Raw genomic sequence first — 27,335 nt, forward strand, 5'->3', positions numbered from 1 at the left:
AGAATGTGCCATTGTGCTATGCTTTAAATTCACAGAGGAGGCTCTTTCTCTACCTACCACATCCAGAAGCAGGTGGCTACAAGCAGATAAGCAAATTCAATTACCAGAAATTGCTGCCGTCAAGTGCGCTGGGAGCAATATTGTGTAAATGAATCATGAAAACTCTAACTTTGCAAGATGTCTTTCACTAATGTGTCAAACTATGTCTAAATGTTGGCTAAAACAAATACTTTTGGCTCCTTCTGCCAAAAGCTGCGGAGTCTATTTAACACATGCTAGAAGCAATTTACACATAATTGAACAGCGATAAGAATGATACAAACACACACACCGGAAATGGAGTCTACTTATTGAATTTAGAAGCACCCACCCCATGAGTGACTGAGAACAACACACTGTGGAGAGGGTTCATCAAGTGGATAACACCTTGCTCCTACCTATAGAACCATCAATCACTGTAGAAATAGGAATTATGGTTGTCAGTGGTACGTGAGGCAGAATGACATTGAGGCACAGCAGTTCGTATGTAAAACAAGAAGCAGCAATCCTTATCATCCCTTTCATCATCTTACAATGGGGATACTGCCTTGTGCAGGCCAATCAACCTCTTTACAAATTAAAGTGACCTGGCCACACATATAAAGTTATTGAAAATGACAAAGTCAGATCACCTGAAGCTGCACTTGCCACAGTGGTTTGCCACTATGTCTACTACTAGTCTGGATGGACAGTGACAGCACAGCTTGATGTTTCTAGTATATAGAGAGTGGGCATCAGGTGACCCTCCTTCCACCACTGGCTTGTTTCGGTCAGTCCCCTTCAGCCAATGCTTTGAGATTTTGTCAATCACAGCTTGGATCAGCCAAGAGCAGAATGTATCTCTCACCTCATGATGTTGGCTGTTTGATGTGTCATTCCACTTCTTAGAAACAATTGCAGGGCATGATGACTAGTTTACAGTTGAAGCATACACTCAAACTTCACACCTTTTGTCAATTCTTTTTTGTTTCAAATCTCATATTCAAGCACAATGACATTATTACAATTTCGGTGGAGCCAGGGATACCGCTAGATGTTACGTGAGCCCACGTTGACAAGAAAGGCCGCTATGTCTTCCTGTTTGGGAGACTCGATGGCGTACAGCTAGTGCTGTGCAACATTTATGGCTCAATTGTGGGTCAGTAGCAATTTCTCATGTCACTGGCTACCATTCTCTCTTTAGACATCCCGCTAATTTTGGGGGGCAACTATAACTGTGTGGCAGACGCTACACTTGATGAATCAGTGATCCCTTTTGTTGACTGTCCAACAGTTAGGTTGACACACGACTTTAAGCAATGTAAGGGTTATTGTGGGCTGTGCAATCCTTGGAGATTGAGAAACATAGGACGGAGGGAATACTCATTTCACTCCCCTCCTTACGATCTCCACGTTCACCTGGGCAAGCTGGTGAGCTCTCTCTCGAGCTCAATGTACAAGTCACACACGTAGTATACCTGGGGCACATGATCTCAGACACTAACCCGTTACTCATGGGCTTTCAGTGGGGTAGACACAAATCTCTGATTCCCACTTGGAGGCTCCCAACAACTTATCTGCATGAACAGACACTTAGGGACCCTTTAGCAGACATGATTAGGGATCCTTCCAAACTAATCACCTCATGATGATGCACACCAAGTGGGATGCTTTTAAAGTGGAGGTAGGAGGTTATTGCCTTGGCCAATCTGTGGGGGTTAGCAAATCACTTGACAGCGACTTATTTAAACTAGAAGACAACATTCAAAAATTGGAGGTGGAGGTTTTGGGAAACACCTTGGTACGACCTAGGCTACAGGAAGAGTGGGAGAAACACATGAGCATATTGGAAAGATTGTGTGTCCTTAATAGCTGTGAGTACCTGATTTCCGCCCACACGGATGGGGGTCCGAGCAGAAAGATTACCATGTTAGCTGGTACAGTCTGAAGATAGAGGGCACCCTAATACTCAGATCTCCGAGCCAGCTGGTGCAACCATTTACACTCAAGGCATTAATGTGGTATTTACCGAACATTATTAGGAGCAAGATGGGTAACGCAACCCGATGTCCGAGGAGGTTGTTGAAGTGTTCCTAGGTACAGCTGACTATTGAGGACAGAGGTGCATTCAGAGGACCTATCTCCAAGCCTGAAATCAGAGAAGCTCTTGAGGTGCTGACAGGGGTCAATCATCCGGCTCTAAAAGTCTGCCAGTAGAATTCTATCAGGCTTACATGTCACTCGTGGCACCGACACTGGTGGAAATGTATGTGGAAGCACTGAAGTATGTGTCCTTGCCTGATACTACAAGGGAAGCTTTGATAGGCTCCATTGTTAAACCTTCCTGCGATGCTTTGGATTTAGCGCCCCATCTACCACTCTCCCTGTTAAATTTTAAATATAAAAACCTAATTAAGGTGCTAGATTACCGGCTGCAGCACCACCTACATACTGGTGCACAACTACCAAAATGGCTTTATTCCTCAACGCAATACCTTCCATAACATTAGATGCCTGTACCGCATCATTGATGAAATGTCACTGTCTTGTCACCCTGAGGCAGTGGTATTACCCATTCAATACCCTGCTGTGGGAGTACCTGAGGGCAGTTATGAGTAGATGAGTAGGATCCGCATGCATATCAGATCCATTCACAATTTACTGAGGGACTAGGCAAGTGTGCCTGCTCTTGAGGATGCTATTTGCATTGGCACTTAAGTATTCTTTGAATGGAGGGGTGGGATAAAGGCATCCAGCTGCATGATAGAGAGCATGTTGTCTTTCTATATGCTGATGAATGCTCTTATATTTAAGAGGGATCTGAACTGGAGTTACATGGAGAATGGATCTGCCCAGAAGAACTTCAAAGGATGCCCATGCTGTGTACCAACCAGAGGAAGACATGCATTTAGTGTGTCTCCTGAACTGTGGTTACAAGGGAGGGTAACCTGGGGTGCACTCCATGCATCCTGAAGGGTAACATGGCTTTCTGACAGACTCTGAAACTCCTTATCACGTCTAGAGTAGCCTTATCAAAAAGGTCATCCTGCCAAGCGTCTTCTATGAATTTGAAAACCTCCAGTTTGGATCCGAAAGTGTTTGCTCCCATTCCCCGAACATACTGCTACAGGAATTGATTTGGGATGGGAAGTGCCATCATGTCTCTCTGTGCATACTTCAGCTACTGACGGGCAGTGGAGGCCTTGGAAATGTCTTACTCGGCAGATATATGAAATCCCCGTTTTGCGATTTCCTAATTGCGAATCCTTGCGCTTCGCAATTACGAAATCGCAAAACGGCATGCATGAAAGTGTGTTGAACAATTTCTGCAATTCCTAGGGGATCGCAAATGACCTACCTCATGCATATTAATGAGGTAGGTCGCAATTTGCAACCCACTAGTAATTGCAAAAATCACATGGGTGGTGGCCTGCTGGGGTCAGCACACCACCATGTCCATGATGGCTTTTAAATAAAGCAATCTTTTTTTTGTAAAGCAGCCCGTTTTCCTTAAAGCTTGTATGGCCAGGAAGGCTGGCTACAGATTCCTAGATTTGGCCCTTGGTAATGCTCACAAGGACATTGCAGTACACTGGAAGCCTCAGACGTTCCACCACACTGCAGGTTGAAAGCAGAAATGGAGAACTGGGCTCTTGCAGAGGGGGCTGCCTTGCACTTGGAGGAATATATGGGATGAATATAAATAATTCACAGATATCCTAAAGGGAAACTAGTACAATTCAAAAGTCAATTATGAATCACCCTAAGTTATTCAGTGTTATTTTTCCCTTATGAGGTATCAAAATCAATTAGAATAGTCATACTAACAACAATCCCCACTCATTTCTTCCTTTATTGAATTATTATACTCTGGTCTACTTTTGCATGTAATATATATACAAATTGAGATGATTGCATGGACTGTGTTACTTTACAAGTAACATTTAATAAAAACAGTGGGCCTGATTCACAAAAGTAAACTTAAATATTTATGTAAGCTTACTATTGTTTGCTATTCACAAAGGTATTTTATAAGTAGTATCTTTATGACAGTGGAGTTTCCGCACATAGAAAAATAGGACTGTCCTATATTTGGATGTGTGGACCCTCCCCAGTCGAAAAGATACTACTCGTAAAATACCTTTGCGAATAGCAAATAATTTTAAACATGTAGGTTTACCTTTGTGAATCAGGACATGAGTGCAAAACACAAATGTATGATACATTGATTACAAGACTCTGTACAGTATACAAGAATATATACAATTAGTTGATGTATACACAGTCCTTGTGAAGAGATATGATTTGATGTAGACCAGGATGTTGAGATCCTACTGGTTTGATCAAGAACGAAGTCTGAACACAACTCAAGTGGACTCTTAATCAGTCCTTTATTTACCAACACCCCATTGCTAAGTTCCAGTGTCCATTGCTATATGGAAGGTGGGCTTCCATCTCACAAGGTTGATGTGTTTTGGCCCCCTTAATTCCTTTATATTCGTCTCATCAGAACAAAACAAGGATCTATGAAATAAATATATAAATTAATGGAACTCACTATTTATAATGTATAGGAAGGGGGAGGGGCAGAGATGTGCAGAGCATGGGCAACGACAGCCATCAGTGATTAATCTTCACAGAATGCCTGGGCTCTAGGGATATTCTCACGATGGGAAAACAGTGAGCCGTGGTTAAAAGATAAGAAAAACATCAGTAAAAAAGTGTATAATAAACCAAATGCTTCCCCCTGGTCACAAAGGTCTTTAGTGTTCCCTCAAATCAAGCAACTACTATGGCATGATCGCCCAAAGTGTAACAAATTGAGTGACAAACCGATCCCTATACCAGACTATAAGAAAGATACCCACTTACAGGAGTCACAGCATTGGTCAAAGTCAAGTCTAGACCACAACTGAACAAACCAATAAGTAAACATATCTATTAGCGATCATTGAATTTAGATACAAATGTCTCTATTACTCATGAAAGGGTAAACGAGAGAGACCTTATTCCCATGTAGCTATAGCATGGAAGACTATGCAAATCTATTTTGGTCTCGGTCTCTTGCTCCCTCATCGAAATTCAGTGGAAATTCTGAAAAATACAGCTCAGTTGGTGCCAGTATGTACACTCAAAATGTCCATGCCTCTATTCGTGCTATGGATGGGCACCATACTGGTGTACCCAAGTATTTATAGGTTCAGAGAAACATCCATTAAATTGGCGCGAAACTGTATGTAACACTATGTCCTATTTCTTTGCCTCCTTGTTTGTATCCCAGATCCCAATACCACCATATTGAAATGGTGTAAAAATGAAGAGATTATAAAAATAGAGAATCGACTATGCTGTAGATCGTACATGTATGTACATAATATTCCATTTAATCCACATGTTCAATATAAAATGTGTATATTGAAAGAACCAACATTAATTGCATAATTTCTGAAATTACTGTCCTTTCAGACACCCTAGTAAAATTGCATAGACCAGTAATGAAACATATTCAGGTAACTACATGACTGTGTGCCATTATAGGGATTGGCCATCTTGAAATGGTGCAAGAGTGTTGTAATATACATAGGTTGCCATACCTAGTGTATCAATATTATAGGGTAAAAGGGATCCCCTGTGAACCAGCTATGTTTCATGCATTACATACACATATATACAGAAGAAAAGTGCAATATACTTTACATTCTATGTAAAAATAACCCAACATCAATTATACAAACACATTGGAATAAACAAGTACAGGTTAACAGGTTTGACAATGCCTATCACAGTCATGTAGTTTTGATCCAAACAGCTTCAAGACAGAATCAAGGAAAATGTTTCATCCTCCATATTCAGACCCATCTTAACTGTTAAAATTCTGAATATTTCTTGTTTCAATTTCTGCAGTAAAACGTCTGCATTGCCCCCTCTTTTCCCTGATCTAACCTTGGCTATTACAGATCCAATGTGTCTCACGTGGGCTATGACCCTTCTTGGTGTAGTGTTGCACCAAAGGTGCTATGGTCACTTTGCAAGTCAGAGGAGATTTGTGTTGATTGCTACATTTTCTTATCTGTTGTGTGGTTAACCCTGTATATGTTTTTTTTTTGTGGCAGGGACCTTTTATAGCATCTTTCCAACTTACCAGAACAGATCCAGACTAGGGCAGGAAGATTTACTGCCAGACTGAGTTGTCTAAAGTTTTGTGGCCTTTCAATTATAGCTCTCCTATTTACCAGTGTCCTAAGAGAGTTTTACAAAAAATGAGTCAAATGATAATTCTCAAGCTGACTCCTATATTAAATCATCCCTTTGCATTGGGGTATTCACCACATCTCTTTAAGCAAGCAATGGTCAAACCTCTTCAAAATAAAAGCATTGCAGATCCCAATGTCCTTTCAAAGTATTATCAAACCTCCTGTTACTGCATCTGCAAAAATGTTAGAATCTCACGTGACTCATCAATTGAAGAGATTTTAGTGAAACATCATTTTCTGCATGACAACCAAGACAGTTTTTTTTTTTTAGCACATTGGAGTACAGAGACTATTTTGGTGGAGGACCTCCTGAGAGCATCAAATGCCAACTGTCAGCTTATAGATCAGTGCTTAACACCACTTGGCCAGACTTGACACCAATAGGACAGACTACAGGTAAACAACATAAGGGGCAAGGTCCCTAAACGGTCAGAATCAGCCTTCATATGTAGACTGGTTTAAGTAAACCTTCAACCATATCACTTTGAGAGAAAAAGTATTTCTTTTGGTGTTCCACAAGAATCTGCTGTTTCCTCCAGTGCACATCATATCTATGACAGTCGGCTGGTCATATTTATTCAGCCATTCAGCTTATTATTTTATATGTATGCTGATGACCCAAATAGACTGGGTTTCCCTGTAGACAAGTTTCAGAGTTGTATGGAGGTGGTCAGTGGCTGAATGCATGGTAACTTGTTAAAGCTTAACTCAGATGAAACTGATGTTATAGCACTGGGAGATAATGCATGGAGAACATTAGATAATCTCTGGTCAAGGAATTAGTATCCACTCCAATTTCTCGACTGAGCAGCCTACTTAAGTCCCAGATTGTAGAACAGACATCTACTGTTTTATTCAATGTCGAGCATGAAGGAAAGTGTTACTGTGTCTTATTACTCAGGGATGGCAGTCAGCTGTTACGATTATGATTGAGGATTACATGAAAAATCTTCCTTCAAGCTCAGAGTACTGAGACTAGAGCAAATATCCTATGTCTCAAGTTTCAATATTCCCTTTCGTCCATTCACGGAGGACCTTCACTTTTTAATCTACAGACTTATAAGAGAATTGTTACATTTTAGTATCTTCTAGTTATAGAAATAGTTCAAAACATAAACATAAACTTCTTTAGACAATTTCTTCAAATAACAGTGGATTCAAAATTCATACCTCAGCCAAATCTTCATTTCTGCTAATAAGGCCTTTTCAATGTGCGAGAGCTAGAGGCATTTGTGCCAAGAAAAGACATTTGCTTTGTTTCCAAATAAAAGATGGCTAAGGGCTTTATTATGAGTCTGGCTGTCCACGGACTGCCAGACTCAAGGGGGCGTAGTGGTGGCAGTCTTGCGATTGCCCCGTTATGACCAGGGTGGTCACGCTACTACAACCAACAGGGATCAGTGATCGCTGGTGGTGGAGCGGCGGTATTGAGGCCGCAATATGCTTGGCAGGACAGCTGCGAACCACCAAACAAATTACTAGTTTCCTCACCACCACACTTTTCATGGCGGTGCGACCTCCATGAAAAGTGTGGCAGTGAGGAAACAATGGAGGCCCTACACGGCCCTCTGGTGCCTCACGCCATGTGGATGCACACAGGGGGACACATCATGTGCCCCACTGTGTGCATGCACACCAGTAACTGCACGGCATGGACTGCAGCAGTCCATACCATGCAATTACTGCCTTTGACATTCCCATTGTGGTGCCTATTTCATAATCACTGCCCTGGGAATGCCAATGAACCGCCCCCCAGACAGGAGAAAACTCCTAATCCGGCAGGATGTATGTATATTGGTTTGGTGGTGCGGCAGCGGGGCGGTCCCGCTCCTTCACCTCCAAACTCATAATAAGGCACTAAGTTGCTTTTAGCAGAATATTTAATCAGGGTGTGTAAACTTATTTGCAAGCACCCTAGCCACCAGTATTGTGTGCCAAAATTACTGAGCGGCCATTTATGTTGGGGGATCACCCAATATTTTGACAGGTGGGCATTGTTTTTCACTGTACATTCATGCACATCTGGTATACACTGATTACACAGCTTTATTGACGTACTGATGATAAATAACAGACATAGCAAACATAACTCCAAAATAAAGAGTACAACATCTTGTCCTAAATGGCATGTGAGAAACCTTGACTGGTGCATAACTCATGTAATGAGAACTGAACAAACTTTGCTCCATACTACCCTGTCCGCCATGATCTGATGTACAAATTTTGATATACAAAGGAAACTGTTGAGGCACATTGAATGAGTGATTTCTGACACAGAATCAATATCACTGTACAAACAGACCACTAGCTTAAGTTACCCAATCCAAAATGTGTATTGCATATATATTGGCCAAAGTTAAATTTACATGTATGGCTATAGCATTATATTTTTTCTTGTCGCTAGAAAACCTGTGTTTTTATGTATGTATAATGTGTGCACAGAACACTGCACTGGTTCTAGACACTAAGAAAACATTGAGTGCTAGTGTAGCAAAATCACCTTTCCTGCTTGGTCACACTGGAATTTATGCCTTTTTCTGGACCCTATTATTGCTGATGATATGTGCACAGTTACACTGCTATACCAAAGGGGATGATGGACGGAGCATTTGAGCAAATCAAACACTCACCCCCAGTCACCTGATCTGGGTTTAATCCATCATCATTCTTTATCTCACTCCACCATGTTTGATTGGTTCTGATGCTCCGTCCATCACCACCCCCTTTTGTACCAGTTACACTGTTAATCTTTGCCCCCCGTGAATTTGCTCTCCCCAAAATGATACTGTGAACTTTGTTTCTCTCAATAGCTACTTGTCTGATGTGGGCTGCATTGTATATTTACACCACCCACATATTTGACCAAAGTATGTGGCTGCCATGATCCGCATTGTACTCTGTCTGGGCTGCAGTTTAAAAGCACTGTAATGACACATGGCAGGGTAAAGTGTATTTTTTTACATTGGACAAGTCACACCTAAGGTGTTCCTTATTGCAGACAGGGCTGAGTGCTTTATATATAAAAATGAAGCATGCAACATATTGGAAACTATATGCCTTCAAAGTGAATAATTGTCTAAAAAGTGTTTTCATTGCATGTAAAGGTATATAACAAGAACAGGCCTAGAATGGATTTCACATCTCCACCTGAGAAAATGCTACAAAAATGATTTAGAGTTATTTTTCACTTGTTTAAAAAATCTAATTCAAAGTTGAAAGCAGAATGTTTATAAATGTATTGTAAAAGTAATTTTAATAAAGTATATTGTGTGCTGCTTGAGAGAAAACTGATTTAGAACCAGTTTGCCTCTAAAACCTACTCTGGAGGATTAAAACAGATTCCTGGCTGACAGTTAATGTCCTAGGTCCATGTGAACAATGGCTTCTCCTTCGTCCCCCAAAAGGCAAGTTTGTTGTCAACAAATGATTCCTCAAAAGAGATTATCCATTTGGGAAGGTGACAGGAACAGTTGGCAAAACGAAGGACATCCATAACACTTACTTTGACTAGATGAAGCATTTTAATGCTGGCATGGACTGCTCCCATCCATTCCTAGAGCCATCCTAGGCTCTCTGGCTTGAACCGCACCAGAGGGCAAACCCAGTTTAGGCCATGGCAGAGGGGAGGGCATGTCATCAAAGTACGGAAGTGAGAGGGGAAATCCAGAGCACCTCCAGATGGAGGAAGGGGATTGCCATCTTGCATGATTCGCTTCTGAGATTGTTTTTCAGTAAAGCAAAGAGGAAGTACTGAAATATGAGATGAGACAGTTCAAGAGAATAGTCAGGATAGGGAGTAGGAAATTCTTCAATCACTTGTTAGTGAACGGGATAATACTGGCACCTTCAAACCACCACCTCCCCAGACCCTTCCTGAATCTCCTAAGATAACATCTGGAAAGAAGACTTTGTCTGAAATTTGTAAGAATGAATGACCCAAGGGCTCCTGATGTCAGCTGGCTTCCAGGCACTGAAACTGTTCTCAAAGGGTCAGATAGTTGGCCTATGATTTGCCTGATCTAGGGACATGCAAAGAAGAAGGATTTCTGTTGATCATAGAGCCCAAGTCTGCACTGTGGACTGGACCCTGCAAAAGCCCTGATTGGAGAGACACCTGGTGCTTAGAAACCTGTCCAGAGGACATGAGGGCTGCAAAAGTCCCCTTAAGGAACTTTCCCAACAGTTGGGAAAAAGGTGGGAATTTTCCACCTCCGAACTTTTGGCATCAAAACCAACATATTCAGCTGGAGCTCGATAATAATGTATCTAACTTCAAGGGACCCTCACTGGCCTTTGACTTAGATCTTACCCTGCTGGAAGACGTTAGGAACCAGAATTTACCCAGTCTCTGCTCCATTGCCATGGCCATCACATCTTGCTAGTCCTAGTCAGACACAAACTGATATTTTTTAATTAGTGTTTCACTTTTTCTAGGTGCTTTTTGCCTTAAAACCTTGAAATCATATCTCCTGTTCCATGTATCCGATTCTGTTTGGGGTCTTTTGGCTCAGTAAATTTGTCTCTATTTTCTAAATTGAGAATGTTGTTTTTCTTTTCTCGACTCTAAAAATATTGGTACTGCTTCTACTTAACATACATTTCTCTGAGGAATTGCCTGCTTCTTATGTCACAGCCACCAGGGATAAGCGTTTTTTTTTTATTGAAAACTGTGTTGAGACATAACCAGGGTGTGTTTATTAAGATGGTGAGATTACCCCTACCATTTATCCACTTTCTGACAGATAACGGTTAAGGGTGCATTATCAATAGGGGTGGGTGGAACTTGTGGATTTTCACTCCACAGAATTCCGCAGAGTTAAATGAAAGCACTGCGAGATTCAACGGAGTTCAGCGAATGGGCGGAATGAGCAGACTGTACTGCTCGCACTGCTTTTAGTGCCGGGAGCTTGGTCCATGCTGATTTTGCAGTATGTGGTTCTTTGCTATCGCTCGATTAAATTTTCCTACTCAAAGAGCAGCTTTCTCACCGCAAACGGTCATGAATGCTCGTGTTGAGAATATCTCACCAGGTGCCCTCCTAGTGCTCGAAAATAGCACTTGGTGATGCTTATTCTCACTCACACTTGCCAACTTACCGTTGCCAAGCCTAGTGTGAAAAGAACTCTGCCACAGAGAGATTTTTGGCAGAGATTGGCTGGAACTTCGTGTTACAAGCATAGCGGGGAGTGGCCAAAACTTAGCAAATGCCACCGGTGAAGCGGAATGTAACACCCACCTTTAATTATCATCAGCATGCGATTCAACTATTAACAGTTCCCTAGAACGTTAAAAAGGATTACACATGTGTAGTTATAGCTTGTTCTAGAACTTAGATTCAGGTACTGAAAATCGTTGTTCATTATGAGATTTGCATTTGGTTTGAGGGAACATAAGTAGACTGTGGGCATTAGAAAGCAGTGACCTTCTGACCGGTTAAGTGAGGATTTTCTTGGTTAGGCAGGACTAACTATTTTTAAATACTTCCTGAATTTCACAGAAATCCTTCACCTAGCAGTCTGTCCACCTGAGGGCCACTGGATTTAGTTCTGGTCACCCCGCCTACTTAAAGGGGGAAGCAGTCATCACTTGTTTTTTCTACCTGGGATTGCTGTGCAGGAACTTGCAGACCGGGCTAAGGAAGTTGCACAATGGTCCCCACCTGGGCCATTGCCATTTGGTTCTTCAAGAATAGAATGGAGGAGCCAAAGAATTAGATATTAAGGAGGCCCCAGAGAGAATTGTGGTGAGTGTGGAACCATGAATCAGTCTGAGTTCCACAACCTTGACTTCACTCTTAGATGCATTGAGATGCACACCACTGGCTCGCAGCTAACTAGCAACCTCATTAAGGATAAGGCTTAGCTTTTCAAAAGTGTACGTTTTGCTGCTTTTAAAATATCCTGACCCTACTTCTCCCTCAAACTCTCTTCTTCTCTTTGATCTCTTCTGACGTTTCCTCTCTCTTCCAGTTAGAATTAATGATTTCCCCCTGAACCAACCTCATATCTAGGTCCTGCCTCTGTTCTTCTTACATTTGCTAACTGCTTCCCTACTTCTACAGTGTCCATGTTATTCCCTTGCTCAAGCTTCCGAAAATTATTTTGACTATATATTTTCTGTGCATAGATGTACATACTGTTTTATCAATATAATGTACATATATAACCTACTTGTAACCTAATACTCTGCATCTTCTCAGCTGCAATTGCTCATATATCATTCTTTATAATTCTCAAGTTATCCCTGTAAAGTATTCTGATGCCTTCAGCTTACATTTCCACTATTTAAAATTGCATAAATAAAATATGTAGATTTGGGTGTTGTTAGCATATGAGTGGAATTGCATGTCTTCCAGATGGGTCAGGTGAAGTAAAGAAGAATGCTGACCTTTGAGATAGTGAAGCAGAAATGAAAGCACAGACCTGAATATATAGCAGTGTACCCTCGAGTAAGGTAGAATGTGCAGATCTAACAATTGATTTCAAATTTTCCTGTGGGAACGGATGAAGACTTGTACTTCATAGAACCAGGATCACCAGCTGTGGTGATCACGGGCTGCCTCAGAGGCAGACAAATATTGTTCAGATATTCGTTGCCACTTAAAAACAGGGTCAAAGCACCCTCATGGTACAGGAAGGCTTCCTTAAATGTTCCTATAGTTATGTTGGCCAAAGGTTAATCGCACCATCAGCATTTGCAGAGGTAGCTGAAATGTTGGGTAAAGTGTCCAGACCAAAACAATGGGCACAATGAAATAAATTGGATGGCTGTATCTTTCAAATTTGGAAAATGTGGGTCCTATCCCTTCTCTTTGACAAAATCTGTAATAAAATGTGACGGTCTCTGCCATTTCATATATGGCTTGTGAATCAAAATGCAATAGACCATCTCACCATACATTCAAGTAGCCTAACAGTAGGCTAACAGGTAAAGAATTCGGATACAGTAGGACAATAGCATAGCAGGGCCAAACTGAGCAGAGTTGCTACCGTATATTAATCAGTGTTCTCTTCTTTTCTTTTGATTGAATACATATCAAAATGTGCTTGAGAAAACATTCTCCTTTTTGAAAAAGAGGAACACTAATTAATCACAAGAGTGAAGGATGGCTGATTAGAACCATGTAAAAAAACATTCAACAACCTACAAAGTTAAAGAAAACCAAAAAACAATGAGCATAATGCTAAGTTATTCATAACCCATTGGTGCGATATTATCACCTATTGTGAGTTTTACCCTGAAAATGGTGCCTATCATGCAGATTTTGTTGCTTATTGCACCAAAATCTACATGCTCCAGTATTTCTGGGTCTTTTCACCTGTCAACTTCCAGCACGTTTGACCTGCCTAAATTAAACAAGGGGTGCAGACTTTATTGTGTGCGATAATTATGGGGTGCAATAAATATTATAACACTTATAATTGTAATCTCTGTGCAAACAGCTGTTTCCACAGGGATCACAATTTAACAGGCCTCATATAATCAGGCCCATAGTGTGGGAAAACTAAAAACTGTGACATGGAATGATAAACAGAATATGTAAGATAGTGATTATGAATGAAGATTTAATAAAGCCCTATGAAATTTTGATTTAAGAAAAAAATAAAAAAGATACCCTCCAAGACTGTTGTCTTGTCTACAGCAAAGTAAAAGGAGTGGCTTTAATTTTGCTGATAGCATATGTCTTGCGAAAGCCAATATAAAGTGGTGGAGATTTCACTGTGAGAAGATGCGGTATAATCATTTGTTGTAATGCTACCTGGATGAAATTAGAAGAGAGAATGGTCTCCATAGACATGAGAAGATTTAATGAATTTATGAATTACGTATGACTGTGAATACTGAAAGTAAATAGGGTTAGAATACATACAGTATTGAACAATTCTCTTCTAAGGTGGGGGTTGATTTAATATGACAATCGTATATGAAATTATGTAATTAATTATATGCCTCTTTGATTCTAATCACCAAATGTTGAACAAAGTTTGGCCAATAAAGTAAGTTAACCATTGAATAAGTAGTAGCGGTATCATATTTTTAAAGGAACAGGGAGCATAGATACTCATCTTTACAGTTCATAAATGGAATCGATTTAACAGCTTAAGGAATAGTGTTAAGATAAATGGTGTTGAAAGAATGAGGAGTTAAGAATACAATTAAAGACAGTGGGGTAATTGTGTGATTTGTATAAGGTATTAGAGTTTTACTCATATGAGGCCTGGGACATGTTATTTCTGTTTTGTTTTGAAAGAAGGGGTAGTGTAGTATGCTGGCGTGGCTACATTTGGATAAAAGTAGTGATGTAAGGAATATCATTAATTAGGCTAACTAAGCAAAGGACTGAGAGCAGTGCTGGATCTGAATGGCCAATTGTGACCATTTAGACTAAATATTGCTACATTTGTTTATGGAAGTTTGTTGGTCTTCAGTGTCCTGAGTGCTAGAGACTAAGGGCCTGATTATCATATCGGCCGGACTGCAACCGACAGGTTATCGGTTGCGGTCCGACCGACAACTGCTGCTGTCCGACTGCCAAATTACACTGCGTACGGTTGAAAGAAGCAGGCTTAGGGACTGTTCGACGCTAACGGACCGTTGGAGGGACAGTAAGCCCTACAATAGAGGCAATGCCTGCTCAGGTACTGCCATAGGGATTACAATGTCCCTTTCCATTTACCCTTCCATGGTGGTTCACCCCCCATGAAAAGGCAGGTGGAAAGTGATTTTGGGGGCTCCTAGCAGGGCCCTTTCCCATGTGACCCTCCACAATGGGGTGTGGTGAGCCCCTAAACATCCCTGCACCATGTGGCAGGCACCGCAATAGAAGCCACCACAGGCTGCAATGGAAAATATACACTTTACGACCGCCGTGAAGGTGGTTGCATTGAATAATGGCAGCGGGATCCTTGTCGGTGGTCCTGTTTCTGCAACAATATTGACCGACCGACATTGTAATGACCCCCTAACTGTTTAACCAGCAATTTATTTTAAAAGATGCCTGATTGTCATTTATTTAAAAGTTCATTTATTGTGATAATTTCAGATGGAAGGGATAACTTAGATACCATTAAACCAGGGGCCCCATTCACTATGTGACCAAAGTGTCAAAAGATCTACAGGGAAAGATACTTGAGTGGTACATGAACTACCAATCCTAGCAACTCTCAGCTTGTGGGAGCCTTCATCAAAACTTGAAAAAGTCTTGGGAAATATGGCTGGAGAGAACAGTTTCCACATACATTACTAACATTAATGCTAGATTTACTGGTATCAATTGATTTAAAGGTTGAATTGGAGTAAAGTTATGAACCTGAAATATATTTGGAACCCATGAAGAGAATATTTAAATGGAAGAGTCAGTTGTAGTTCAAATTAGAGATGAGGACAGGGCCGAACAAGCCGTAGCGGGCACCTGGCATTTCCTCTGTGGTACGCCAGGGTGGGGGCCGGTTTAGGGCCCCTCGGGGGCGATTTTGTTACTGGGGCCGGCAATATAGGCCCCCGTAACAAAAGCGTCCGAAACCGGCCCATGCAAACAGCTCGGCTGCACCACCCAACCCCCACAGGGTGGCCGGCCGAGCAGTTTGCCTGGTCTGATTTCGGTTCCCAGTCCGGCCCTGGATGAGGAGAGAGTATCAAGTGATTCCATATCAATAAGGATAGAGGAGGAATCTTCTTCAAGCATGATCTAAACTAAGTTTGCATTCAAGAGAGTTACACCTATCTCTGATAATGCACAACATGGAAATCCTAGCTTAACAGTTTCTGAAAGTTCTACTATTGAAACCTTGAGTATTGGAGAGTCACGTTTTGTGTTTTAAATGTCATTTACATGTGGCAAAAAATTAAATGAAACAATTAAATATATCCCTGAAAATGGGAGTAGCTATAAAAGCAAGCTCATTCATGGAACATCAGAATCTCTGATGGAAAGATCAAAATGAGAATTTGTGTGCCTCAACTGATTCATCACTCATTAAACCTTGTAGAAATCAAATATACATTGGGGCAGATTTATCAATATTTCCTGCAGTGCAGCAAAACCCATTGCTGCATGAAAAGGAGAGGGCAGGCAGGCACCAAATTTAACATAATATGGTGCATTTCTGCCAACGCAGGCACCATTCCCAGGTTTACCCCTCATGGTGAATCCATGGTTGGAGAGGGCTCCAGGGGAGAGGATGTGGTCCGTCGGCTAGACTGCCGACTTTGGTGCTGGAAACCAGGGTTGGAGCTTCGGGGTCACGTCCACATCCTGTGATTCTGGGCAAATCACTTAATCTCCTCGTGCCTGAATATGTAATGTAAATACGGTGCTCATGTACAGCGCTCCAATACCTTCTGGTCGAGTTCCCGCAATATAAAAGATGCAAAAAAAAAAAGCCATGGAATGCCTTGGAAAGAGTAACGCAAGTTAGCGAATTACTCTGCTTGCAATCATCCAAATTTAGCAAGCACCACTGGGCCATGCAAGGTGGTCTTGCATGGCTTAGCAAATATGACTTTAGTGCTGCATTGCCCTGCGTTACCATGCATGGTGCAAGGGCAAAGCAACACTTTGATAAGTCTGGCCTATTATGATCGATTAAGGAGGTCCCAAGGTCTCAGCCAGAATAAACCTATGGGGATCTTATTTATTTTGTAACAGTTTTCAATCAGTTAACAGATTGTTTGACAGGAAGTATGGGTGCACATAAAAATAATTATCATTTTATTATTTGACCAGATATTGCTCTGCCATCTAGAATAAGGAATGGGAACTGAAACGATTTATCAAACACTTTTAAAAAAAGGTGCCAAAACATATTTATTGTATCCATTTACATTGAAAGTTCTAACAAATTCTCACACTTACTATGATTCGAATGCCAAAGAGTCACCGAAATTATGGACTTGCTTCAAAAAGCGGGTGAAATGCCCAAACTATATATAAGTGACAAATAAAACAAGAACTCTCATTTACAGATATATCTTCAAAAAAAGCAATTTTATACCACGGGGGAAAACTCAGACTATATAAGACAAATTCGAGGAAAAAAATTGAAATACCAGGCATGAAGCTCAGAAGAAACAAGGGTTAGGTAATATGCTTTGAGCATGAGGTAAGAGGCCCTCAGAAAGGGAGATGATGAGGGCGGAGGAATCCTTGATAATAGGCTGATGCGATTTTACAGCGGAGATTTTTCAGTTCTTAGGACATCTGTTACTAATAATATTACAATTGCTACATTATTTCTATTAATAGTAGTAGAAGTGCTATAAGCTGAATGTTTACAAACTGGTGAATGGCTACAGTGGTGGAATGTTATTATCTTCAATAGTGTATTAAAGCAGCAAACAATGCTTGCCATTCCAGGTAGACTATTGGAATATTATATGAGTCATATATAGCAACTCAAAAGTGTAGTAAAATCCTGATTACTAAGTGAATTAAAAAATTAATTGTTACCTAATTAAAATTAATTTACTTCCCACCCTATACCTCTAAAAAACCCATAATCCACACCTAAAATGTAAGTAAAACAAACTTAATGGCACGATAAACATAATCAATTGTCAATTAAATAATTAATATGAATTAACAACTAATTATTCATTAATTTAAATTAGATTACTTCCTACCCTATACCCCTACAAACCTCACAACCCGCACCTAAATAAATACAATTACACAATTAACATAATTATCAATTAAATAATTGATAATTAACAACTAATTATTAGTTCATTTGAATTCATTCACTTCCCTCCCTGTACCCCTATAAACCCCACAACCCACACCTAAAATTAGAAAAAATATTTACACAATTAACATAATTAATAATTAAACAAATAGTTAATGAATACATAATTATTAGTTAATTAAAAATAAATTACTTACCACCCTCCCCCCCCATAAATCCCGCAAGGCACACCTTTAATAATAATTTTTAAAAAACAATTTCACAATTATCATAATTATCAATTACATAAATAATATCAAATAAAACCATATTAGTAATATTTATTATAATTAAATTACTCCCCACCCTGTACCCCTATAAATCCACAACCCGCTATGGTACTACAAATCAAAAATATTAATTACATTAAATTTAATAACCATTAAAATCGTAACAATGATATTAAAAAACATAAACAGTAATTATACAAAATATTTACATCATATACATTTAAAATATATACTAAAACACATTACAATAATTAAAAAACGATATTATAAGCAACTATATTTTTGTAAACAATATTGATGACTTCGATATTTTAAAAATCGATGTTTCTTTCCTCAAAATTGATATTCTTGACAATAATATTCTTGCAGAAGATATTTCCATATCACCATATTTTAGACACAATATTTTGGTAGGACGATATTTAAATTTCTATATTTTGTCTGAATACACTGTTTGCAGTAACAATGCAGGGAGAGGAGGTGGCCTAATGGCTAGAGTGGTCGCCGTCGCAGCTGGAGAACCAGGTTCGGTCTCAGCAGGGACGCTCAACATCCTGTTATTCTGGGAAAATCACTTAATCTCCCCATGCCTAACGAAAGACAATGAATGTGTATGTCTGTAACGCAACTGGTACTCATGTAAAGCACTCTGATGTCTTTGGGTCTAGTTCTGGCTATATAAAACTCTCCACCCCAAAAAACAAAGAGAAACGATTACAATGCCAGTTGGACATACGTCCGCAGGGCATCATAGCAGAAGCGGGACCACCTGACAAGGAGTCAGAGGTGCTATTTACCAGATTACGATCTGACTGCTGCGTTGACATTTGGAGCCTAGATTTTTTCCATTTCAGCTTGAGCTTCCCCAATGGGAAAAAAAATCAGAGTTGAAACATCCCTGCACCATGTGGGAGGCACCATGCGGTGCCTGCCACACGGTGCAGTGATGTTTGAGGGGCCCTTGCCCCATAGCAAAGGGCCAAGGAGGAAAGGGGCCCTGCAAGGGGCCCCCAAATTCACTTTCCAACTGCCTTTTCATGGCAGGTGGAAAGCAAAAAATTGTAATCCCAATGGCGGATTTGTAGATTACATTTCCGACTGCCGCCTGGCTGCGCTCCATGTGCCCATTTGAAGCGGAGCGTATTCACCGCGGGTTTCCTTCCGACTGCCAGTATCATAATAAGGCGGTCGGACGGAAACCTCTGATGTCAGGCGGAAAGTCTCCAAAGAGCTGTCAAATCCCTTTCTACCCGACATCATAATGGACCCCACAGTAAAAACCAGAAACTGATTGGCTGTTGTTTGAGGCATTTGAGTTGTACGTGCTATAATTTTATGGCACAATGTGTCCCTGCATCCAAAATTAACGTAAAGATGAATTTCAGGCAAAAATATCTGCAATAAGTCTAATTAGAAATGTATTTTTATTATATGAATTTTCTATATATTTAATCTATAAATGTAATCATATTAAGGATAAGGGTGTAGCCCATTCCAAATGAAGTGTTGCAAATATTAGTATTTTCTACAACAATGGGAAGACTAATAAATAGTATGACTCACAGTCTCCCATCTCAATCTTGAACTGTTATGTACTTTCACATATTTACAATGGTATGGGTCCAATGGGGGTAAGATACTAACTTCTCCTTAGCCTGCTTGAAGGACTTAATGATGGGGGATGGACACAAATGAACAGAACAACAATGGAGGGCGTTTTTAGGGGTTAAGGTTTCGGTGAGGGGAGGTAACACAGAAGGTCAAATAGACAAAGAGTTTGCTGAAGCAGGGACACACTTAGGAAGATCAATGCATATTGGGCGTACACCAACCTGTCAGGCACTTTGAGTTATTTTTGGTGTGATTCTGACAACATTTCCCCACTCCTGATAAAGCATACAGTTATTATGCTTTTCTCTATACATCAGCTATTCAAATAAATACAAGAACACATTAAATAGAAGCATACTATCAAAACAAACAGTAAATATAATGATTATTTTTGCACGATAATGCATCAGCTATTGCAAATGAATAATAACATATATGGCATAAAACATCAATGAGGATAAAAGCATTGTATTGGGGAGGCCTTCAAACAAACATAAAAGACTGAAGAAACTGAAAAAGTATACACAAATTTCACCACACAATAAATATTAACATGAAAAATGAATAGTAAGTTAAACGTTAGAAAATGTGCCTTTATTTAACATGCAAAAGGGATAATTGGTGTTTATTTTCTGCAGAAAGCTTTTATTTCTATCGTTCTCCACTTGCTAGGCCACACTATTCATTTATTTAACTTTATCCCTTTAACAAAGTAAATGCTTTTCATAAAATAGTGATTTAACATTATAATCAAACTCCAGAGCTTGACTTTTTGTGAAATGTGCTGTTTCCTGAAAAATGTATTCCTTCTTTCCCCACACTACATGACTTCACTGTACTTAGATTGTTTTCTTTGCCAAATATACCTAATGAACAAGCTTTTAATAAAAAAAATAATAAGCAGCCTTCATTTTGTGATCTAACCAGGACATACCAGAATCTGAAGGTTTCATTTCATAAAGTAGCTTATTGATATATGATGGGACACAAGACAGCTAACAAAGTAATCTTGCAAAAGGTTTTCAAAGGAACCTTCATAGATGTAACTTTTTGTAGCCATTTCTAACTGACTTCATGCTGGCGTGGAGGTTTTCCGTGGGAACCGATTGTGAAGACAACCGGCCATCGAAAAAGCTCTCACCATTGGACAATGATGACACATTCATCTGTTTTTGCAACATGTTTTAGCTGCTTTCTATATAGTACGTGTTCCTAGCTAGAGAGACTCACGCTTCTTGACTCCTGTCATGCATCCCTACCCTGCCGTTCCCTTTGGCACTTTGCTGTGTTAGCACGACATGCCATAAGCTACTGCTTATGGTGATTTCCTTGTTTTCATTACACTTTGTGAGGAGACTTTTCTGTTTTTTGCTCATCATAGCTACTGCTGGGATTCTTCCCTTCTCACCCTTGAGACAGTTGCTATTGCTATTGTTTGGGGAACTTGGCTGAGTCTACAGACATACCCTTCATGGGGAGTTCGATCTACCTCTTAGTTATTTGACTTTGCCCTAAAATCTACTCGCTCTTTTCCAGAAGGAACTCTTAATGGGTTCTTGATAGGGTAGCCTTTAGTTTAGAATAGGAACTATGCTTTGAATGGAACACACTGTTTTTATTTTTCTATGCATATTCTAACCATTCTTATCCCTTATTATTTCTGTAAATGATTTGCCACTAATTTGAATAAAAGATCAAAACTACTGACTAATCAACTAAGATGAGAAAATAATTTTTTTTAAACTTCACCAACCCTCTCTTCATTGACTAAACATCAAATGTAATTATCAACGTCTTTGTTGTGTAATGCTCCATTCGAAAGTGATGGCAGTGATTCATTGGCCTAGAAAAGCGCAGAACTTCCAATATCTCTTAGTAAGTTTAAAGTGTTGTCATTTATGGAATTTTGGGAGAGTTCCATGCTAGCAAGACTGAATATCTAACAGTAGGCGCTGAGGTCCGCTGCTGTGCAATGGGGACGAGTAGGGAGGGGAAGTGATACAGTAGCAGGCAACACAGACAGTGACACAAGATTGGCAGAGACAAGACTGCTGCAGCCCATACCAATGGGAGGAGCAATGTCAGCCTACATTAGGAGACAATTACTTGGTAATCGAGGGTGTAAAAAGGGGTGGTTCATGGGAGTCTTCTGTGTTCCTCCTTTCAAGGATGTGTCACTAGAGCAGTACTTTAATATGGCAGTTGAATGTCATCTAAATTGATGCCATCACAATTTCCCATCCTGCAACTAATATGTAATCAGGTTCTGTGTGTAAACCAGGGCATACCAAGCATAAAGCGCACCCTACCTGAAATCCATTCTATGGATAGCCTCAATAAGGTGGGGCCTCCTAGCTTACATGCCTTCCCTAAGCTATCTCCTGAAACTGTAGAGCACCTTTTAGAAGGAGTGAAGTCAGGTTCACCCATAGATCCCTGTCCTTTGAAGGTTCTTAAAATTGCTAAATCCGCGATTATTCCGCACCTTACCACGGTCCTCAATTCAGCGATCTCAGAGGGACAATATCCCCTGGCATGGAAGGCAGCAGTGGTCAGGCCACTGTTGAAAAAACCCTCATTGGATCCGACAGAACTTAAAAACTTTTGTCGCATTTCTCTCCTGTCGGTTCCAACGAAGATTGTGGAATCCCACCTGAACGTCCATTTAAGTACGTATTTGAGGGACCACCAAATTTTGGATGGCTCTCAACATGGGTTTAGAAGCTGCCACAGCATGGAAACTGCCCTCACTGCGGTATTTGATAACATCAGGTCACAGGTGGATGCAGGACACACCACCCCACTAGATTTACTTGATTTTACCGCAGCGTTCGATACTCTGTATAATCAGGATTATTAGGAAAGTCTCACGATTCCTCTCTGTTGCAGCTCGTAAACATGTTGTAGTTGCATTAATACTGTCCAGATTGGATTATTGCAACGCTCTGTATCTGGGCATTAACAAAGGACAGCTGCAGCGCCTACAGATGGTGCAAAACACCGCTGCAAGGCTGGTGATGGACCTGCCTAAACACCACACTGTCTCAGCTTCCCTTCTTTCGCTACATTGGCTCCCTATGGGGCAGGGAATCATGTTTAAAGCTCTTTGCCTCACTCATAATGCCTATTATGGCATTGGCCCAATGTGTATTAAGACATTATTCCAGCATTATGTCCCCTTGAGGGATCTCAGGTCTGCAAGTAAGAATCTCCTCATTGTCCCGAGGTTTAATAGGTTGAGATGGGGTGGGAGAGCTTTTTCAACTGCCGCAGCCAGCTTATGGAACTCTCTTCCTGATGAACTCTCGGGCCAAAGATCACATACTCTTTTCCGAAAGTCTTTAAAGACCTGGTTGTTCCCCGTGGGGCTGGTTTGAACGTTTCCTCGTCTATCTGCTTATTGTTTCTGTATCCAGCGCCTTGATGCCCTTGGGCTTAGTTAGCGCTCTATAAGTTTATTTCATTCATTCATAAAGGCAAGGTACTACATATATAATGCCTCATTAATATGGTCAATGTTGAGCAAACACTTTTTTAGAAAACTCCCAGCCTATGACAAACTCCAGAGGCGTAGCTGCGTTTAGGGAGTCTTCAGCATTGCCTTTCACCCATACAGCCATGTATTATTGTATTGCTTGTTGTGGTTCTGCGGCATTCACTGTACTCTTACCTCTGCCCACTAATGACATCATAGCAATCCGCATCCACATCGTTTATTTAGATTGCACCACAACGTTTATTTATGTGCCTTATGAAGTTTTACCAGTTGCATTATAGCCAATACCTACACATATGTAAACACAAGCATAACATTAATTCATTAAAAAGTGGAATATCATTAAAGTATATTGGAATTTCATGAGAAGAGAACATTTTAAAAATATTGAAAATGCAGGCTAGCATGTTCAATTAGTTATTAAGAAACAAAGATTCATTCCTCGTTTAATAGTTGTATGGCCTTCATTACAGTGCCTGGGAATGAATCACTTGAACATACTCGTGGTTGAGTTATCAAAACATAAGTAACCTCAAGTCAACTCGTGGCACTACATGGAAGGGTAGGATTTCTACAACTCTCTGGGTAAGTACACATAAACAAAGACACTCCGCTTTGCTGAAAGAAAAAAAAAAATTAACTCAACAGGTTTTCGCCCTATTGTGGTCCCTTTCTTATGATTGCAGCAGAGTTGGTTGCCCCCCTCCCGCCCCCTTTCAGCAGGAGGGGACTGTTCCTTCTCTTACAGCCATCCCTGTTCCCAGGACGCCCTGAGGCCTACAGGAGAGATCCAAACACTCCTATCTAAATGACCATAACTCTGTAAGAGGAATGAGAGATACCTGCCAGTATTCCATTTCTCCAGAAAGGTCAGTTTCCTTTAGGATTTAGGAACTCTACTTCGTGTGACCCCAATAATTTGAGGAACAGGGCACCAAACCCAACCTGGACTCACCACTCTTTCACAGACCATAATTGTGCTGTGCCTGCATCTACCGTTACCTGTGCATGCAGTCCTGCGGTTTCACAAATAAGTGCTAAAAAGCCAAGAAATTGGTGCAAATTTCAGATTAGAAAACCCCATAGCATAGCATAAACATTACCGGGGAAAACAAGACATGACATAGTGCTACGCAGTGTAACTATAACCGATGGACCTTGACAGCTGGTTCTTTTGCTTCTAATTTGACACCTCTATATTGTGTACCCCATATTGTTTTATGTGTGCAAAGGTCACATCCCTTTTGCCAATTCACAAAAATTGTTCAGCATGTTGGAGTGACATTCTCTTAATTTATTCCTAAATTTCCAGCAGTATGTCATATCTATTAGTTGAAAAAGTTATGGTTTCAAGCCTTTGTTGTTATCTGTAATACCGGAGTTCAGAGTCTATCCTAACTGGACAAGTACCGTTCTATTACCAAATGGCTAGCTGTAACTGGGAACTGGATGAAGATGAATTGGCTTCAGCTAAACTTCCCCAAACCAAAGTGATTATTATTTTTGTTGCCAAGAGACCATGCCCATTGGCTTCAACCCCTCCGTGAGTTTATTTAAATGGTGCTTGTGTTGAAATCCAAAGATAAAGAAATTATAAATATTTGTTTACCATGACATGTACCTAAACTCACATACAATGACCAAGATGTAGCACAATCCCCTTAACCTTCGTAAGATAAAGGCGAAACCTTTGTTCCTCTGTAAAGGCTGCGAGAGAAGGTAGTACATGGGACATAAAGAATCTCAGGCCAGGCTGGTGTAAGAGTGCATGGTGGACTCTAAATAATCTCAGTGGCTTGTTTGCAGTTATCACAAAGTGCAGCAGTGTGGCTAGCTTGGTGACTAAGAATGTGGAATCAGGGCTCAGGACTAATCTGACCTCCTCATTGGTCAGCAGTTCATGAGTGAGTTCATGGGTCATGGGTTAAGACTGTCTGCTTTAATATTTAGGCTCTTTTGGTATTCTGCCTGATATATTTGCATTTTCTCAAGTCATACCAATCAGTCAAAAGCATGGTGTCTCATTACTACGTCAACATTTAAACTCAGTTTTGTTAGGAGGAGAACCTTTAGGGCTAATGCTCTTCTTTTCAAGAATGATTACGCCCTGATCCTCTGTGCTAATACTATACTCTTGCACTTCAAGAGGAAGCTAAAGCAGAGCCATCACATGTCTTGTTACCTTCTCCTTCTGACCGATCTAGAGCTCCCTTGGGCTGTTTAGGGGCATATTATCAAGAAACGGGCATTACAATTATCGCCGCCAAACCGGCGATCATTGGCTTGATAATATGCCCTTGAGAATTCCCATAGAAGCCCATGTTCTGGTGTCAATATGGGCTTCTATGGAAATTCTAACGCCGTGCTTGATAATATGCCCCTTAGTCTTTAATGTAGTGCTCACACACTCACTCACTCTCTCACTCACTCTATAGAGTTTATTGGGGGGAAAACCCTTACTCTCACAGCACCTTACAGAAAAAGGTATAAATATTGCGAATGTATATCAAAACAGTTCACAGACTAAGGTAAGACATAGTGTATTCAAGAAACGCACTAGCTACAAAACAGGCAAATTAGACTCAAAGTGAACCACTGAACTCTACAAAGCAAACTAACCACCTTATTTAGAGTTTTAAAGACAGGATACTCTGGCACAAATGTGGAGGATATCACATCCACCATATTACAAGTGTGTTATAGTCTATGGCACTTGTAATACGGAGAAAGGGATATCTGTCACATTCTGATGGAGTATCCCAGCTGCCAAATTCTAAATAGGGACCCAAGTCCAATGGCCTGTGCCGACACCACAAGCAATACAACAGTGTAAAGAGAAGTCCACAAGGGTAATACTATTGACGGAATGTGACACTAAACATCGAGTCAGAATTCAGGATTCACTCATACCAGCACTTCATTGGCACCAATGAAGACTAGGTTGATTCATGTGCTTTAAGCCTAGATAATACTTACACAACCCCATTCAAATGTACTCCAACAACATACTATTCTAAAGCAGTCACACACAATAACAATCACCTTTACCCACATTCCGTGTGGGCAAATATTTTCAATTTCTTATGGATGCTTTTTAGGGTGTTCAAGGTTTGTCTCACTTCTAAATGCTAGTGAACAGCACAGCTCCATATTTGTTTGAAATCACTATCTGCAGGTTTCCACCATAAACATACCTATGTATTTACTGCTGTCAAGGGCATATGCTAATGCTAATTTGTGGTGGAAATGTTTGAGGACACTTTGAAGATTTATGGTATGCAGGATAAGTGTTATCCCAACAGGTAAAATATTTTCATGGTGCAAATGTATGTTTGTGGTACATTTCTTCATGCAAAAAGCGTATTCCCATTGAGCAAATGGCTACCCATTTGAGCACTTCTGAGAATACGCAACTGTTGCAGATTCACAGGAATCTTCCTGGAAATCTCAGTAAGTTCCTTAAAAGTTGAAAAATGTTAGCGGTGTAGACTTAAGCCTATAGAAGTACATTCTGACTTTTACTCATGGGCTTTGAAACATCAAGACCTAAGGTTTTAGTCTTTATTCCTAAATAGGAACTGTTTTATTTCCACTGGTATACACACTCCTTAAAGAAAAGCTTGTGCAAAGTAATCAAGCTACGACGCTTTTAGGGTAGAAAGTACAACAAAATGGATACGGTCAAATTTAAAGAAGGTGTGCTAGAGTACAAAAAATACTATTCCCTACTAACTCTATATATTACTCTAATAAAATTATGGAAGCCCCATGTAAACTAAAATACATATTAGGATAATTAATGAAATCTCTTCCTTCAAAAGCGTGACAAGCAACATAAACACAATCCAAGAAATTCTAAACACACTTTTTACAGACAAAATAAAAATCATGAATGAAAGTATCATTAAAATGCCTAAACACCTTTGAATGGGGGAGGGGTGGATAGCAATCTTCACTACGTTTGTGCCTTTCCACCACGACATACGCTTCAAACAGAAATGAT

This window comes from Triturus cristatus, chromosome 2_1 (assembly GCF_964204655.1).
Source record: "Triturus cristatus chromosome 2_1, aTriCri1.1, whole genome shotgun sequence".
NCBI lineage: Eukaryota > Metazoa > Chordata > Amphibia > Caudata > Salamandridae > Triturus > Triturus cristatus.